Source organism: Aegilops tauschii, chromosome 6 (genome assembly GCF_002575655.3).
Source record: "Aegilops tauschii subsp. strangulata cultivar AL8/78 chromosome 6, Aet v6.0, whole genome shotgun sequence".
Taxonomy (NCBI): Eukaryota; Viridiplantae; Streptophyta; class Magnoliopsida; order Poales; family Poaceae; genus Aegilops; species Aegilops tauschii.
In genome coordinates this window covers 2,271,076-2,280,607 of record NC_053040.3, presented here as the reverse complement: position 1 = coordinate 2,280,607, position 9,532 = coordinate 2,271,076, and the positions used below count along the sequence as shown (strand labels likewise).

Sequence of the window (9,532 nt, the reverse complement as noted above, 5' to 3'; positions counted from 1 at the left end):
GGTTGTGGGCGTTGAGTTTGCCAATTCTTCTTGCCGCTACTAGTCGTTTCTTGTTTCGGCGGCATTGTAGGATGAAGCGGCCCGGACCGACCTTACACGTACGCGTACGTGAGACTGGTTCCACCGACTGACATGCACAAGTTGCATAAGGTGGCTAGCGGGTGTCTGTCTCTCCTACTTTAGTCGGAACGGATTCGATGAAAAGGGTCCTTATGAAGGGTAAATAGAAATTGGCAAATCACGTTGTGGTCATACGTAGGTAAGAAACGTTCTTGCTAGAAACCTACAAACCACGTAAAAAACTTGCAACAACAATTAGAGGACGTCTAACTTGTTCTTGCAGCAAGTGCTATGTGATGTGATATGGCCAGAAGATGTGATGAATGATATATGTGATGTATGAGATTGATCATATTCTTGTAATAGGAATCACGACTTGCATGTCGATGAGTATGACAACCGGCAGGAGCCATAGGAGTTGTCTTTATTATTTTGTATGACCTGCGTGTCATTAAGTAGACGCCATGTAAATTACTTTACTTTATTGCTAAACGCGTTAGCCATAGAAGTAGAAGTAATCGTTGGCGTGACGACTTCATGAAGACACAATGATGGAGATCATGATGATGGAGATCATGGTGTCATGCCGGTGACAAAGATGATCATGGTGCCCCGAAGATGGAGATCAAAGGAGCATGATGATATTGGCCATATCATGTCACTATTTGATTGCATGTGATGTTTATCATGTTTTTGCATCTTATTTGCTTAGAACGACGGTAGCAAGTAGGATGATCCCTTATAATAATTTCAAGAAAGTTTTCACCCTAACTGTGCACCGTTGCGAAGGTTCGTCGTTTCGAAGCACCACGTGATGATCGGGTGTGATAGATTCTTACGTTCGCATACAACGGGTGTTGACGAGCCTAGCATGTACAGACATGGCCTCGGAACACACGCAATACACTTAGGTTGACTTGACGAGCCTAGCATGTACAGACATGGCCTCGGAACACGGAGGACCGAAAGGTCGAGCATGAGTCGTATAGAAGATACGATCAACATGGAGATGTTCACCGATCTTGACTAGTCCGTCTCACGTGAAGATCGGACACGGCTAGTTGAGCTCGGATCATGTTTCACTTAGATGACTAGAGGGATGTCTGTCTGAGTGGGAGTTCATTAAATAATTTGATTATATGAACTTTATTATCATGAACTTAGTCTAAAATCTTTACATCATGTATTGTAGATCAAATGGCCCACGTTGTCCTCAATTTCAACGCGTTCCTAGAGAAAACCAAGCTGAAAGATGATGGCAGCAACTATACGGACTGGGTCCGGAACCTGAGGATCATCCTCATAGCAGCCAAGAAAGATTATGTCTTAGAAGCACCGCTAGGTGAAGCACCAATCCCTGAGAACCAAGACGTTATGAACGCTTGGCAGCAGCGTGCTGATGATTACTCCCTCGTTCAGTGCGGCATGCTTTACAGCTTAGAACCGGGTCTCCAAAAGCGTTTTGAGAAACATGGAGCATATGAGATGTTCGAGGAGCTGAAACTGGTTTTTCAAGCTCATGCCCGGGTCGAGAGATATGATGTCTCCGACAAGTTCTTCAGCTGTAAAATGGAGGAGAACAGTTCTGTTAGTGAGCACATACTCAGAATGTCTGGGTTGCACAACCGCTTGTCTCAGCTGGGAGTTAATCTCCCGGATGACGCGGTCATTGACAGAATCCTTCAGTCGCTTCCACCAAGCTACAAGAGCTTTGTGATGAACTACAATATGCAGGGGATGGAAAAGACCATTCCCGAGGTATATTCAATGCTGAAATCAGCTGAGGTAGAGATCAGAAAAGAACATCAAGTGTTGATGGTGAATAAAACCACCAGGTTCAAAAGGGGCAAGGGTAAGAAGAACTTCAAGAAGGACGGCAAGGGAGTTGCCGCGCCCGGTAAGCCAGTTACCGGGAAGAAGTCAAAGAATGGACCTAAGCCCGAGACTGAGTGCTTTTATTGCAAGGGAAGTGGTCACTGGAAGCGGAACTGCCCCAAATATTTAGGGGACAAGAAGAAGGCCGGCAACACCCAAGGTATATGTGATATACAAGTAATTGATGTGTACCTTACCAGTACTCGTAGTAGCTCCTGGGTATTTGATACCGGTGCGGTTGCTCATATTTGTAACTCAAATCAGGAACTACGGAATAAACGGAGGCTGGCAAAAGACGAGGTGACGATGCGCGTCGGGAATGGTTCCAAGGTCGATGTGATCGCCGTCGGCACGCTACCTCTGCATCTACCCACGGGATTAGTTATAAACCTCAATAATTGTTATTTAGTGCCAGCTTTGAGCATGAACATTGTATCTGGATCTCGTTTAATTCGAGATGGCTACTCATTTAAATCTGAGAATAATGGTTATTCTATTTATTTGAGAGATATGTTTTATGGTCATGCCCCGCTGGTCAATGGTTTATTTTTGATGAATCTCGAACGTGATGTTACACATGTTCATAGTGTGAATACCAAAAGATGTAAAGTTGATAACGATAGTCCCACATACTTGTGGCACGGCGGCCTTGGTCACATTGGGGTCAAGCGCATGAAGAAGCTCCATGCAGATGGACTTTTGGAGTCTCTTGATTACGAATCATTTGACACGTGCGAACCATGCCTCATGGGTAAGATGACCAAGACTCCGTTCTCCGGAACAATGGAGCGAGCAACCAACTTATTGGAAATCATACATACCGATGTGTGCGGTCCAATGAGTGTTGAGGCTCGCGGAGGATATCGTTATGTTCTCACTCTCACTGATGATTTGAGTAGATATGGGTATGTCTACCTAATGAAACACAAGTCTGAAACCTTTGAAAAGTTCAAGGAATTTCAGAGTGAAGTCGAGAATCAACGTGACAGAAAAATAAAATTCTTACGATCAGATCGTGGTGGAGAATATTTAAGTCACGAATTTGGTACACACTTAAGGAAATGTGGAATAGTTTCACAACTCACGCCGCCTGGAACACCTCAGAGAAATGGTGTGTCCGAACGTCGTAATCGCACTCTATTGGATATGGTGCGATCTATGATGTCTCTTACCGATTTACCGCTCTCATTTTGGGGTTATGCTTTAGAGACTGCCGCATTCACTTTAAATAGGGCACCGTCTAAATCCGTTGAGACGACACCGTATGAATTATGGTTTGGGAAGAAACCTAAGCTGTCGTTTCTAAAAGTTTGGGGATGCGATGCTTATGTCAAGAAACTTCAACCTGAAAAGCTCGAACCCAAATCGGAAAAATGCGTCTTCATAGGATACCCTAAGGAAACTATTGGGTATACCTTCTACCTCAGATCCGAAGGCAAGATCTTCGTTGCCAAGAACGGGTCCTTTCCAGAGAAGGAGTTTCTCTCGAAAGAATTGAGTGGGAGGAAAGTGGAACTTGATGAGGTGATAGTCACCCCTTCCGAACCGGAAAGTAGCGCAGCACGGGAAAATGTTCCTGTGGTGCCTACACCGACGGGGAAGGAAGTTAATGATGATGATCATGAAGCTTCGGATCAAGTTGCCACTGAACTTCGTAGGTCCACAAGGACACGTTCCGCACCAGAGTGGTACGGCAACCCTGTCCTGGAAATCATGTTGTTAGACAACGGTGAACCTTCGAACTATGAAGAAGCGATGGCGGGCCCGGATTCCGACAAATGGCTAGAAGCCATGAAATCCGAGATAGAATCCATGTATGAAAACAAAGTATGGACTTTGACTAACTTGCCCGATGAGCGGCGAGCCATAGAAAACAAATGGATCTTTAAGAAGAAGACGGACGCAGATGGTAATGTGACCATCTACAAAGCTCGACTTGTCGCTAAGGGTTATCGACAAGTTCAAGGGGTGGACTACGATGAGACTTTCTCACCCGTAGCGAAGCTGAAGTCCGTCCGAATCATGTTAGCGATTGCCGCATACTATGATTATGAGATATGGCAGATGGACGTCAAAACGGCATTCCTTAACGGCTTCCTTAAGGAAGAGTTGTATATGATGCAGCCGGAAGGTTTTGTCGATCCTAAGAATGCTAACAAAGTATGCAAGCTCCAACGCTCAATCTATGGGCTGGTGCAAGCATCTCGGAGTTGGAACATTCGCTTTGATGAGATGATCAAAGCGTTTGGGTTTACACAGACTTATGGAGAAGCCTGTGTTTACAAGAAAGTGAGTGGGAGCTCTGTAGCATTTCTCATATTATATGTGGATGACATACTATTGATGGGAAATGATATAGAATTCTTGGAAAGTATAAAGGCCTATTTGAATAAGTGTTTTTCAATGAAGGACCTTGGAGAAGCTGCTTATATATTAGGCATCAAGATCTATAGAGATAGATCGAGACGCCTCATTGGTCTTTCACAGAGTACATACCTTGACAAGATATTGAAGAAGTTCAATATGGATCAGTCCAAGAAGGGGTTCTTGCCTGTATTGCAAGGTGTGCAATTGAGCACGGCTCAATGCCCGACCACGACAGAAGATATAGAAGAGATGAGTGTCATCCCCTATGCCTCGGCCATAGGGTCTATTATGTATGCCATGCTGTGTACCAGACCTGATGTAAACCTTGCCGTAAGTTTGGTAGGAAGGTACCAAAGTAATCCCGGCAAGGAACACTGGACAGCGGTCAAGAATATCCTGAAGTACCTGAAGAGGACTAAGGATATGTTTCTCGTTTATGGAGGTGACGAAGAGCTCGTCGTAAAGGGTTACATCGACGCTAGCTTCGACACAGATCTGGATGACTCGAAGTCACAGACCGGATACGTGTATATATTGAATAGAGGAGCAGTAAGCTGGTGCAGTTGCAAGCAAAGCGTCGTGGCGGGATCTACATGTGAAGCGGAGTACATGGCAGCCTCGGAGGCAGCACAGGAAGCAGTCTGGATAAAGGAGTTCATTACCGACCTAGGGGTGATTCCCAATGCGTCGGGCCCAATGACTCTCTTCTGTGACAACACTGGAGCTATTGCCCTTGCGAAGGAGCCCAGGTTTCACAGGAAGACCAGGCATATCAAGCGTCGCTTCAACTCCATTCGTGAAAGTGTTCAAAATGGAGACATAGATATTTGTAAAGTACACACGGACCTGAATGTAGCAGATCCGTTGACTAAACCTCTCCCTAGGGCAAAACATGATCAACACCAGGACGCAATGGGTGTTCGATTCATCACAATGTAACTAGATTATTGACTCTAGTGCAAGTGGGAGACTGTTGGAAATATGCCCTAGAGGCAATAATAAATGGTTATTATTATATTTCTGTGTTCATGATAATAGTCTATTATTCATGCTATAATTGTATTGTCCGGAAATCGTAATACATGTGTGAATACATAGACCACAACCTGTCCCTAGTAAGCCTCTAGTTGACTAGCTCGTTGATCAACAGATAGTCATGGTTTCCTGACTATGGACATAGGATGTCACTGATAACGGGATCACATCATTAGGAGAATGATGTGATGGACAAGACCCAACCTAAGCATAGCATAAAAGATCGTGTAGTTTCGTTTGCTAGAGCTTTTCCAATGTCAAGTATCTTTTCCTTAGACCATGAGATCGTGCAACTCCCGGATACCGTAGGAGTGCTTTGGGTGTGCCAAACGTCACAACGTAACTGGGTGACTATAAAGGTGCATTATGGGTATCTCCGAAAGTGTCTGTTGGGTTGGCACGGATCAAGACTGGGATTTGTCACTCCGTGTAAACGGAGAGGTAACTCTGGGCCCACTCGGTAATGCATCATCATAATGAGCTCAATGTGACTAAGGCGTTAGTCACGGGATCATGCATTGCGGTACGAGTAAAGAGACTTGCCGGTAACGAGATTGAACAAGGTATTGGGATACCGACGATCGAATCTCGGGCAAGTAACATACCGATTGACAAAGGGAATTGCATACGGATTGATTGAATCCTCGACACCGTGGTTCACCCGATGATATCATCGTGGAACATGTGGGAGCCAACATGGGTATCCAGATCCCGCTGTTGGTTATTGACCGGAGAGGCGTCTCGGTCATGTCTGCATGTCTCCCGAACCCGTAGGGTCTACACACTTAAGGTCCGGTGACGCTAGGGTTGTAGAGATATATGTATGCGGAAACCCGAAAGTTGTTCGGAGTCCCGGATGAGATCCCGGACGTCACGAGAGGTTCCGGAATGGTCCGGAGGTGAAGAATTATATATAGGAAGTCCAGTTCTGGCCACCGGGAAAGTTTCGGGGGTTATCGGTATTGTACCGGGACCACCGGAAGGGTCCCGGGGGTCCACCGGGTGGGGCCACCTGTCCCGGAGGGCCCCGTGGGCTGAAAGTGGAGGGGAACCAGCCCCTAGTGGGCTGGGGCGCCACCTTGGGCCTCCCCCCCATGTGCCTAGGGTTGGGAACCCTAGGGGGGGGGGAGTTCCCCTTGCCTTGGGGGGCAAGGCAACCCCTTCCCCCCTTGGCCGCCGCCCCCCCTTGGAGATCCCATCTCCTAGGGCTGCGCACCCCCCTTGGGGGCCTATATAAAGGGGGGGGAAGGGAGGGCAGCACACTACAGCCTTTGGCGCCTCCCTCCTCCCCTGCAACACCTCTCTCTCTCTCTCGCAGAAGCTCGGCGAAGCCCTGCCGGAGAGCCGCTACATCCACCACCACGCCGTCGTGCTGTTGGATCTCCATCAACCTCTCCTCCCCCCTTGCTGGATCAAGAAAGGAGGAGACGTCGCTGCACCGTACGTGTGTTGAACGCGGAGGTGCCGTACGTTCGGCACTCGGTCATCGGTGATTTGGATCACGGCGAGTACGACTCCGTCATCCACGTTCATTGGAACGCTTCCGCTCGCGATCTACAACGGTATGTAGATGCACTCCCTTCCCCTCGTTGCTAGTAGACTCCATAGATGCATCTTGGTGAGCGTAGGAAAATTTTAAAATTATGCTACGATTCCCAACACAACCCTCCCTCCTCCTACACCCCCCCTCCTCCATAGTGTTTAGCGAAGCCCTGCTGGAGAACCACGAGCTCCACCACCACCACGCCGTCGTGCTGTTGGAATTCTCCCTCAACTTCTCCTCTCCCCTTGCTGGATCAAGAAGGAGGAGACGTCCCCGGGCTGTACGTGTGTTGAACGCGGATGCGCCGTCCGTTCGGCGCTTGGATCGGATCTTCCGCAATTTGAATCGCCGCGAGTACGACTCCATCAACCGCGTTCTTGTAACGCTTCCGCTTAGCGATCTTCAAGGGTATGAAGATGCACTCCCTCTCTCTCTCGTTGCTAGCATCTCCTAGATTGATCTTGATGACACGTAGGAAAATTTTAAATTATTACTACGTTCCCCAACAAGGGCCGTCAGGACAAAGGTCCTTTCAGCCCCCAATCCGTGAATCACTCACGGGTGCTCCACGAGCCGACCCGACTTTAGTCACCACATGTATCATGTATAAGTTTATAGTATATACCCGTGATCACCTCCCGAGTGATCACGGCCCGATAGTATAGCATGGCAGACGGACAAGAATGTAGGCCACTGATGGAATACTAGCATACTATACTAAGCAGGTAGGATTGCAGGTAAAGGTAACAACAGTAGTAGCAAGGACAGGTTATGCATCAGGATAGGATAAACGGAAAGCAGTAACATGCTACACTACTCTATTGCAAGCAGTATAGAGAAGAATAGGCGATATCTGGTGATCAAGGGGGGGGGCTTGCCTGGTTGCTTTTGCAAGGAGGGGTCGTCGGGGATGTAGTCGTACTCAGTCGCATCAACGTCGGTCTCGGGGTCTACCGGAGAAGAAGAGGGGGAAGAAACAGTAAATACGGAGCAAACAAAGCATCACAAAATATAACAAGGCAATACGCGGTGCTAGGGGTGATCTAACGCAGGGATAGGTGATACCGGCGAAGGGGGAAAACATCCGGGAAAGTATCCCCGGTGTTTCACGTTTTCGGACAGATGAATCGGGGGGAGGGGGGAAGTTGCGTGTTCGATATGCTAGGGGTGTGTGGCGGACGAACGGGCTGCGTATTCGGATTCGTCTCGTCGTTCTGAACAACTTTCATGTACAAAGTATTTTCATCCGAGTTACGATTTATTTTATATGATTTTTCAAAGTTTTATTGATTTTCTGAAATTAATATTAATTCAAAATTAATAGACAAAATGCTATGGGTACCCAGCCCTGTGTACACAGAATGTACACAGAGGCTGACATGTGGGCCAAGGGACCCAGTTGACCAGTCAAAGTTTAACTGGTCAACAGAGGGTGGCCCCCTGTCATTGACTGCCTAGTTAACTAACAGTTTTAGTTAGACTAATTAGGTAGTTAACAGGTTAATTAACATGATTAATTAGATTAATTAATTAGGTTAATTAAACATAATTAATTAAGTTAATTAGCTAATTAATAAATTAATATTTATTATTATTATTATTATTTAAAAAAAATCTTTTTTATAAACGTTCTGGGGTTGGGGCCCCCTTGTCATTGGCTCCCAGAGCCAAACGGGCACGGGAAAACGGGTAGTAGCCCGGGAGCACAGCGGGGCGAGGCTGGCGGGGCTCTGCCCGAGCGGGCGCACGCCCAGGGGCGCGCGGGGCGGCGGACCTGATTGGGTGCCGGAGCAGGGGGGCGGTGGCCTGGGGCTGGCGGTGAGGGGCTGGGCGCGGCAAAGGGGCAGTCCCGGCGGGCGCTGCCAGGCTGCGGCGCGCAGGCGCAGCAGCCAGCCGCGGGAGCAGCGCGCAGGGTTGCGGGACGCGGCACGGGCGGGCGGATGCGACTACGCCGGCGGGGCAGAGGCGGCCAGCGGGCGAGGTGGAGCAGCGGGCAGCGACGGCGGCCTCGGCTGCGAGCGGCGGCTGCAGGGGGCGTTACCGGAGTACGGCCACGGGCGCTGGGCGCGAGCGAGGCGCCGGTGCGGGTGGCAGAGCACGGCGAAGCGCGCGAGCAGGGGCAGGGGGTCGCGGTGGCCGGCGACGGGTGGCCGTGGGCGCAGTCCCGAGCGGCGCAGCGAGTGCGGGTCGGGCACGGGCGCGTGGGCGAAGGCGCGGACGAGGTCATGGTGAGCGTGGGGCGAGGGAGAGAGGAGGTCACGGGCCTCACCGCGGGGCGTGGGGTCAAGGGCAGCGGGGCTCGGGGAGGTAGACGGGGACGACGGTGTTGGCGGAGACGGGGAGGCAGGCCGGCGTGGTGGCTCCGGCGAGGTCCAGGCGGGACAAGGCGGCGACGGTGTGCGTCGGCGGCGCCGGTTCGCGGGGAGGACGGGCGTCAAGGTCGGGCCCCTCCCCGATCCGGATGGGATCGAGAGGAGAGGGGGAGAGGGAGAGGCGAGCGAGTGCGGGGGAGTGGGGGCGCTGGGTGTCGGTTAGGGTTTGGGTTCCAGGGGGGTTAGTAGGCGTGGCTGGGCCAGGTGGGCCGGCCTGGTGTGAGCTGGGCCGCCTGGTCCACTGGGGGGTTTCTTTTTTTTTTTGAAGTTTTGTTTTCTG

The 9,532-nt window shown here is 49.7% G+C and overlaps 1 pseudogene; it reads left to right on the top strand.

Moving 5' to 3' along the window:
- The first annotated feature begins 1,012 nt into the window (after positions 1 to 1,012).
- On the top strand, positions 1,013 to 9,112 carry LOC109783864 (uncharacterized; annotated as a pseudogene).
- The last annotated feature ends 420 nt before the right edge of the window (positions 9,113 to 9,532 follow it).